Genomic DNA, 8,595 nt, shown 5'->3' with positions numbered 1-8,595 from the left:
GTGGAAAGTCTTGTGGATCCAGTGTCAGTGGAAGCATCTCAGCACTGGTGTGGGTCTCCACGTGGTTTCTCCATCTCCAGGCCTCTAGTGGAGATCCATGTATCTAGCCAGCAGGAAGAGGAAGCAAAGAGTGTGCCTATTTCTGGCCTCCAGTGAGGAATTTAAATCCATAAAAGGAAAGGAATAAAAATATATATTTAAGATCTGAATTACCCACTGAAGCCTATTCCTCACCTTTTGGCATTTTGTCATACAGTCATGATCTGTGTGTGGTTGTAATGCTGGAAGCTATTCCATGGGTATTTAAAATGCCAGCAGAATCAGCCGAGGTTAGCACATTTCAGTGAAGCTTTCTTGTTAATAATAGCTGAGGAAGAAGGAAGAAGTAATCCCCTTCGAGGCACTGGCACGATATTGTCTGTAACAGTGTCAGAAGTTGAGCTGATCTGTTTGAGGGAAGTACTCAAAATAGTGCTGGAGAAGAGCTGCTACCTCTAAGTACACTCAACTAGCTTTCTTTCTTTTAAGGAGAGCAATTATTAAGTCTTAAAGAGACAAAGACAATACAAAGACACAGGCACTAAATCAGGATGATGGAGTTCATGAGTAGGATGTTAAAATGTCATGCAAGGAGGTTAAAATGGCATGTAAAAATATCATCGTGAATGAGGGAAGGGCATGATGGGGATGCAATGCCCATCTGTAGACAACTGGACATCCCTTGCAGAGGGGTAGTGGGGAGGAGATGGGTCACTCAGGGTTCAGTGTAGCAATAATGAAACTCCCAACCTTCATCTAATTCTTAAACACTTCCTCCCCACAACAACCATGATCCCAGTTCTACCTTGCAAACTTGGTTAGACCAGAGGATGCACAGCGGTACAGTGGGAACTGGAAACACAGGGAATCTAGCACAGATGAGCCCCTCAGGACCAGCGGTGAGAGTGGTGATACCAGGAAGGAAGGGGGGGCCGGTTAGAAAGGGGGAATCGATCACAGGGTTCTACATGTAACCTCCTCTCTGGGGGATGGGCAGCAGTGAAGTGGGTGAAGGGAGACGCCAGGCAGTGTAAGATAAGATAAAATAATAATTTATAGATTATTAAGGGTTCACGAGGGAGGGGGGAGCGGCAAGGGAGGGGGAGGGGAAAAAGGAACATGAGGAGCTGATTCCAGGAACCCAAGCAGAAAGCGAATTTTGTAAGTGATGAGGGCAACTAATGTATAAGTGTGCTGTGCACAATTGATGTATGTATGGATTGTGATAAGAGTTGTATGAGCTCCAATAAAATGATTTTTTTTAAATGGCACGCAAGGCTCACACTAAATCCTAGCTCCAACTTAAAAACAGATGGTCCTCACAACATGACACTGTTCAATACTTGCCCTCAGGAAGGGGACACAGAAATTATTGGTGTTATAGCAAAATGTGGCAAACAATTTAGATGGTTCCTGTTTATCAGAATAGCATCTAGGGTCTTAAATGCTTGTCTCCAAACAAGCAGCCATCTGAGAGAGATGGCTAACTAACTAACTCCACATGGAAAAAGCACACCATCACCAGTCACTGAAGGATTTGAATCCATATAATATGCAGTTAAAGGCGGGATCAGTGTCAGAGCCTAAATTGTGAAAATCCACTGTACAGAAGACGACGGATGACAGTGGGAGCCCAAGAGTCCTTTGTGGAACTACTTAGGAAATAAGCCTCCGGAGAACTCCCCCTGTATAAAATTGAGGGAAGGGAGCAAAGTGGTCACTAAACAGAGTGCTTGGGAGAGAGGAGTCTAGAATACCAAAGGCACAAATCTGACTTGAACCATTAAAACTTTGTCAGTGGATCCCCTCTATGATGAAGGCTGGACCTGATCTGGTTTCCAAAATTTTTGTTATTTTTGGTTTGGATTGTTTTGTTTAGTTCTTGTTTATTCGTATTAGAGTGTGTCTCAGAGTTGTTATGTCAATGGAGGTCACCCTCTTGAAGCTGCGTCTTGTGTTTTTCAATGTTTTGGTATATGAAGCCTAGGATTGATGAACCTAGAGGGACAGCGAGTTGACTAAGTGTGGAGGAGGGTACAGTTGTGGAGTTGGGGTAAAAGGGTGATGATATCAAAGTCCAGAATATTAGTTAGGATAGCAGGCCTCTGTTTCTTCCCATACTAGAGCATTTCAGGTTCAAGTCCAAGGAAGTATCTAGGGCCCTTTAATCTGCAACAGGGGCTTAAAGTACAGTCCAGTTCACTTAGTGTGGTGTCCAGATTAGATCTTTCACATAGGACCTAGCTGCACACTCTGAAAAGAAAAGAAAACAAAGCAAAACCCCAAACCCCCAAACCAAAAACCTGCAGTCCAGGATCTTCAGAGGCAGGAAACAAATGATATCAAAACTACATGCTTAGCAAAATACAGGGTGGTTCTTTTTCATTTGGACTCTGTGGTAGTTACATAATCTTGTATCAATTGGGCACTTGAGTGGATTAAGAGTGAAGGGGTGGAGTCTAGTCTGTCAATCAGGTCATAGCCAATGAGGCCTCTGTGTGGGCATGGTCTTCTCCTGAGAATTCTGGGAACTCCTGTATTTCATCCTTGGAAGTAGGAGGTGCTCCTCTGTCTGTTCACTCCCTGGGAGACGCTCTACTGACAAGACATATGGCACTAAGCTGATAGACCTGTGCCCTGGGAACTGAATGAGCCACTTGGGGACCCCTGCCAGTGCTGAGATGTTTCTACCACCACTGGATCCAAAATACTTTGCCCCCACTGACCTCTGATAGTCCTGAATTCAGTGTCATTGCATGGGTTTCATGAGTCAGAAGAGGACTTTATAGATTGGCATCAGACATATGGGCTAACATTGGCCTTATAGATTTGATGGGGACTGGGCTGGGATGTTTTCTCAATATTCAATTGCTCTTGTATATAAAACTCTTTCTTATACACATGACAGTGTGAATGAATTTGTTTCTCTAGTCTACCAGAACTAAGACAAACTCCATAATAGTGATGTTAAGCATTTTTTCCAAAGACAGATTTCCATTCCCTAGTTTACCCACAAATAGAAGTCAAATCACATTCTTAGAGAGCGATGTACCCACCTGCCTCTAGTCATGAATTTCCATGGAAAATCTCTGAGAAACATCATAGAAGTGTCTCTATAATGAGGGTGACCATGGGTCACCCAATGCTCTATCTCAGGAACTATTTGGACTTCTCTTAGTCTCCCACAAAATGAAAACTTGACCCTGGGGAAGTGATCCTTCCCTTGAGGAAGTAAATTTGAATATGTACAACTAGGATTGTGATGAAGATTATGTGCATTAGACAGACGCATCATAACATTTCTTGGGAGACAAAATTAATTGATGATAATATCTGCTTTAAATCGGAATATCTAGTCTGGTTTCTTCCTGTAAATAGACTGAATTCTCCACTAGGGCACAATCTCAGAGTAAAATGATCTGCTGGCTTTGAGGACCATCATTCAAATTTGAACTGGTTTTTAGATACCATTTTTGTGTTTTGTTTTATACCCCCAAGTGCTGAGAGAGAGAGAGAGAGAGAGAACCAGCATATAGAGGCAAATGGTTCACACGTGGGTTTTCTCAACTTTCAGAAAAGCTGGAGACAGAACAGAAATATTAACAACATTAGGTCAAATATTTGAAAATAACTTATAAGACTAGGTACAATAGGTATTATGAGGTGTTACTTTATTTATTAATAACACCAGTATAAGGGGCATTCTGTAAAAATCTCTAGTTGTATGTGAACGAATGTCCCTTTGAGACATGAAAGGAAATTTTAATGTTGTTCTATATTATACACCATAGCTCAATTCTCAGCAGCTTCTCTGATCATGAAATTTATGAATTTGCTCATTTTTGTCTGTTAGGAACTTTCAATTTGAGTGTCGTGGAATTTTAACGCATAAATTACACCATTTGTATGAAATGAGAATTGTAGCTTCTCCTAGACAGAAAATATTCTTCAAAATGCCCACAGTTCCAAATAAAAAATTTATAAAATTATGTAACCTATTCAGTGGCTCATTTCTATTCTGGACAATTTTTGGATCAGTTATAATTCATAAACCCCATCATCTTTGAGTTCCAGAAATATTTATTTAGAGTGGTGAATTCTAACTCAGGATATTAGTCCATTTTAATAAATGCAATATAGTCCTTTGTTGTTATTGTTGGACCCTTTGGTAAAATGTGATGTCTTTGCAGGTCAGCAAAATACAAGCTAATCTGTAGCTAGTAAAACCTGATATGATTATAGTTAATTATATATAAATAATATATAAATAGTAATTCAAAATATTTTAGAAAGACTTATTGGAAGAGTCCTGAAAAGCAAAACAAATAAGGTTAATTAAAAGACAGAAGGAAGGACCAAAGGAAATACATCCAAATACAATGTTTAAAAGTTACAGATACAATGCCAAACCTTCATCATTGTTTCTCAATTGTCCCACTGAGAAGTAGTTGGATAGATCTATCCTCAATCTTTTCTCAACTTTATGTGTGTTGGCTCAATCTACTCGACATGATAATTAACATTCACTTGAACTGGTTATCCTTATAAATTAGCCATGATACAGAGCTCTAGGTTTGACAGGTCAGTAGACTAGGGGCTAAAGGGGGGTTGTCTTCCTGAATGCCTGCACTGAAAGAAAATTACCTGTCTCTGCCACAATAAAGGGGTTGGAAAGAAATCAGACACATGAATTAGACACCTATGGCAAAATCCAGAACTGAGCATGCTCAGACAAAAGTCCGCTAGGCCCAGGAGGAAGTTAACCTGGGCACACCCACCTTAGGCACCTGCAACTAGACATCACCCAGGTGTGCTTCAACTCAGTCAATGAGGTCAGCCAATACCCTCAACCACGCCTCCCCTGTCAGAGGGGACAAAAGCCTGCCACAGGATGGCCAGGGCCTTTTGTCTTCTGCTCTTGCTTGGGTGCACATTGCAGTTGGAGGGTGAGATTCCTCTCCTGGGCGGGTGCTCACCTGCGGCTTCTGCACACGTGGTCTTGGGCTCCTGCTTCCACATTCTTTCCATGTTGTTCTTTGTGTTCAGTTGCGAACTCCTGTGTGGTGCCCACGCGGCCTTGTACACTTTCCAGGAGCAGCGTGTACTTTTTGAGACTGTAATACCTGAAACTTCGTTTCTCCATATAAAAGTCTCTTGATTTCAAAACATACTACGGCTGCAGGTATTCTTCCAGCATCAGCCTCGTGAAGCAAGAACTGAGGTACGCCACTCCAGAAACCTAACAGTTTTACCTAGCCCTTTTAAAAAGAATGGTGCCATTGCTACTTTAGTAGAGAATATTATTGTGTTTCAGCTTGGGAATGATTTAAGGTCCAGAACTATAATTTATAAATGAATAAAAAGAGGCTCAGGTCTTTCACGAATATGCCTGCCAATGGAGAAAATTCTGCACCTGCTAACTAACTTCTGGCCTGCAGAACCTTTTGAGAAGTAAATCCATTTGATGTAGAAAAAGCACATTCCCTAGTTTTCTATTTTACAATTAAACCCATGAAAATAAATACAGTGTCATAAAGGTTCTAATATAAATCTCATTTCTAAACAGTTATACACCAAAGCAAAATTCACTTCCATTCAAACCTTCTACAACTTATCATTTACCCTCAATTTAGCTTTTACTATTTTCACATTCCAGTGCAACCAGATATTCTGCTTAAGAAAATACTGCTTTGTTTTTCTTTCTGAAAAATAACAAACTACAAAACAATTACTATCAGCCATCCCATTTTTCAAGCTTTCAGCCTATGTAACACTTCAACTCAGTTCTTTCATGTGGGTTTTCCCCAATAAAATGCTCTATTTCACTAATTGAATGTGACACACCATCTGAAATAAAGGAAGGCCTACAATAATGTGAGAAGGCATCAAGTTAAATGGTAACTCTTAATTGAGCCTGCAGGTAACCAAATAGATTTAAAAGAAACAAGTTAGCAATCAGAATAATTAAAATTATCTTATTAAGTAAAAAGGACAACCATAAGGTATAAATACCATCAATCAGATAAAACAGAAAGAGTAACATTTACGAATCTTGAACAATCTCCTTGGATGTCCTAATGAAACATAAGAGTTGCAACAGTCTTCGATGAGCCTCCACGCCAAATCATCCCGACACCATGTCTGCTCTACAGTCATGAAAAACAGCCACAGGATGTCCTTAAGAACCACAAAGGGAGGAGAGAGAGAAAAAAAGACCAGGGCACTGGGACAGCAGGGCACTAACCACCCACAAGGAGGGTATTGTTTATGTCTCCACAGGAAAGGGAGAGAGAGAGACCAGCTCTCATTTCTGTGTGCCAGGCTTAAGGGCTACATACCTGCATGGAGCAACTCATTAAAATAGAAAACTGCAGGGCTGGCTGCAGACTGTGCTTTAGAGGACAGCACTGAAGATACAGACTGGGGAGAGAGGCCAGCCTGTCCTGCCCACAAGAGAGCAAAAATAAGAGGGAGGGAGAGAGAGAGAACCTGGCCCACTGAGGACTGCTGGACCGGCTCCAGCTCCAGACACGTCCCCTCACTGGCCCACTGTGCTACAGAGGACAGTACCAGAGACAGTGTGGGAAGTGTGTCTGGTCTGATTCCCTACAGTGGGGTGAATCACGAAGGGGCCATAACAGATCAGCAATGGTAGTAAAGTCACGAAGTCCCTGAGGAAACCCCAAAATAGAATTTTGACTTGGGGAGCAGTACTTGGCACCTCAACTGACCTTGTTGGGGGACATTCACAAAGGACAGCAGTTAGACCTAGAACTATGTATAGGCTTTTCCTTTAAAAAAAAAATTCATATCTCTATCTATACAAGATATGCAGGATAAACAATCACAAGGACAAAACAATGGGATTGACGTTTCCCAGGGGTGGTGGTGGTGGTGGTGGTGGTGGTGGTGGTGGTGGTGGTGGTGGTGGTGGTGGTGGAGGGTGCATGGGAGAGGAGGACATGGAGGGAAGGGAGAGGTGAGCCAACAAACTCAGGGATAGGGAATATCTAGGGATCTAAAATCAATGGTAAGGAGGGTATACAGTGCCTGGTAGTGTTTGATCAATTGTAATGTAACTGAGAGGAATTAATGAGGGCCAAATGAAAAGCAAACATGCTGGTGGGGCAGGAAGAAAGTAAAATAAAATAGAGGAAAGAACTAGGGGATAAAGGTTATATAGAGAGGTGTAAATACAAACATGTATATGTTAAATATATTAATATATAAAGGGAGAGGTATTGTTTACATATATATTTATATATTAAAGCACTGATTAGCAGATGGACTTTGGGCCTCTACTTAAGTCTTCCTCAACACAAGAACACTTTGTGCTAATAATCTGACACTGTGTGATATTCACCTTCCTGACAAGATCACTGAAGACAAAATGAGTGCATAAGCAAATGTGTTGAAGATAGATGATGGTGCCTAGCTATTAAAAGATAGAGCATGTGAGATCGTAAAGGTTTGAAGTAAAACAAGTGGCCATCTAGCAGGGAAGCAACAGGGTCCACATGGAAGAACTCCAAGTGTGTGATCATGAGGTGTTGACTGTATTAAGTACCAGAAGATTAAAAATAAATAAATCATATCATTGTGAAGGAGAGGGGTCAGAGTGGAGACCCAAAGCCCATCTATTCATAATTGGGCATTACCTCACAGAAAAGGCACACAGAAAAGGGATGATGGATCCAGGATGCAGTAAAGCACTGAAGAAAAATACAACATTCCTCTAGTTATTTAATGCCTCCTCCCCCCACTACCATGGCCCCAGGTGGACCTCACAAATCCTGCTAGACTGGCGTATGCACTTTGGTACAGATAAGAGCTTTCATCACACAGAATCAAGGACAGATAACCCCCTCAGAAACTGTGATGGGAATAAAGATTCTATGAGGGTATGGGAAGTAAGGGAAGTAAGGTGGCGGGGCAGGAGGACTGATAGCAATGATGGATGCATAGCCTCCCTTGAGGGGGACAAATAATAGAACTGTGGGTGAAGGGATACATTGGATGGTGTAAGATATTAAATACATACATATATATGTATAATAGTAAATTGCATTTACATGACTTCCCATGATCTGAGAAATGTTGGAGCATAAGCCTATTTTTAAAGATTTGTGGGTTTTTTTAAGTATAATCTACCCTTTATGGGAAATCATATTTCCATAAAGTAAGAGGGGGTATCCCCCCTCAAAATTGAATTTTTAAAAGAGATGTGTGGCGGGGGAATAGGGCACTGAGCGACCCAAGGGGAGGATACTGTTTGTGTCTCCACAGGAAAAGACAGACCAGACTTAAATCCGGTGTTCCAGGAGGCAAATGCAGCGAGCCAACATGGAGAGCGGAGCCAGTGGAGGGGCCTGAGGGCTCAGCCCCCATACCAGCTATGAGGACAACTACTTCTCCCCCAAGAAGAACTTACTTTAGAGGACTGCAATGAAGCTGCAGCTAGGGGAGAAGGACATGTCTGATCAGAGCACAGGAGAGTAAATGAAGGGGAAGAAGAGAGAGTGGAGCACATCCTGGCCCACCAGGCCTGGAGGACGA

Source organism: Echinops telfairi, unplaced genomic scaffold (genome assembly GCF_000313985.2).
Source record: "Echinops telfairi isolate 266 unplaced genomic scaffold, ASM31398v2 ScPeMD7_7468;HRSCAF=8506_0, whole genome shotgun sequence".
NCBI classification, from domain to species: domain Eukaryota; kingdom Metazoa; phylum Chordata; class Mammalia; order Afrosoricida; family Tenrecidae; genus Echinops; species Echinops telfairi.
The sequence above is the reverse complement of the archived record's forward strand: the minus strand, read 5'-3'. Positions refer to the sequence as shown.